At 40.2% G+C, this 962-nt stretch overlaps 1 protein-coding gene across 2 annotated transcripts in view; it reads right to left on the bottom strand.

Annotated features, from left to right (window-relative positions):
* The window catches only part of UBE2W (ubiquitin-conjugating enzyme E2W (putative)), a 45060-nt gene that overhangs the window by 27819 nt on the left and 16279 nt on the right, over window positions 1-962 (bottom strand). The gene's annotated exons all lie outside the window — the stretch shown is intronic.

Genomic DNA, 962 nt, shown 5'->3' with positions numbered 1-962 from the left:
TGGCAACGACAGACTGTACTGTTTGTAAAGGCTTAGGATAATACTCTTGAAATCACTTATTTCAAATGCTTGTTTTTAATAGATGGGAATCCATCTCTTTCCACAGTATCATATCTGGAAAGGAACCTGTTCTGCTCCACTCCAAGGAAGGAGCTCAATCAGAGAAAATATTTCTGTAATTCCCCTCTGTATTTCCCCCTTAACCCCTCACTTTTTCACACTCATGGAAGTTTCTTATGTATTAAGTGAGATGAGTCCAACATTTATTCAGAACTCTTTTGTACAGCAGGCAGTTCATGTGTTCAAGGGATGAAGATAAGGATCCCTCTTGACTTACTCTATTCCATGCTTTAAAAATGTTTACTGGGGGCCCTCCCTGGAGGCACAATGGTTTAGGATGCAGCACTGCAAGCTAGCCACAGCTGCTTCAGTACAAGTTCGATCCCCAGCCTGGAGGTGATCCACATAGTGTGGCAGACCTCTCCTGGCACGCCTGCTGCTCCCCTCAGCAATGTACTTTGTCAATCTGCCTGTTCTGCTCCCTGCTCTGTCTCTGGTGAAGCCTCTCGCCCACTCTGAGCCTCTGACCTGTACCCCAGTTCTGTATGCACAAATAAATAAATCTTAAAAAAAAAAAGAACAGTCAATTGGAAACCTAACAGCCTGAAGAGACTGTTACAGATTTAGAGAGAACTGTACTACACTTACATCAATATAGGAAACCAAACATTAAGTATAGTTTCGTCATACTCCTGTTCTTAAGGCTGGACTCCTTTCCAGATATCAAACTCAAAGGTAAATTGTTTCTTCTGATGCCCCCCAACTATGTGAAGTCTGGTTATTTTTGCTCTGTCAACCTAAATGTAGTTAAATATCTAAATTGTCTTTGTCCTACAAATTGGTTTATAATAAGCTTTTATATTGTTGATTTCTGTCCTTTTGAGTTTTTTTTTTTTTTTTTT

Source organism: Condylura cristata, unplaced genomic scaffold, assembly GCF_000260355.1.
Source record: "Condylura cristata isolate star-nosed mole 26May11 unplaced genomic scaffold, ConCri1.0 scaffold00009, whole genome shotgun sequence".
Classification (NCBI taxonomy): domain Eukaryota; kingdom Metazoa; phylum Chordata; class Mammalia; order Eulipotyphla; family Talpidae; genus Condylura; species Condylura cristata.
Note: the sequence above shows the minus strand (reverse complement) of the source record. Positions and strands in the feature narration are given on the sequence as shown.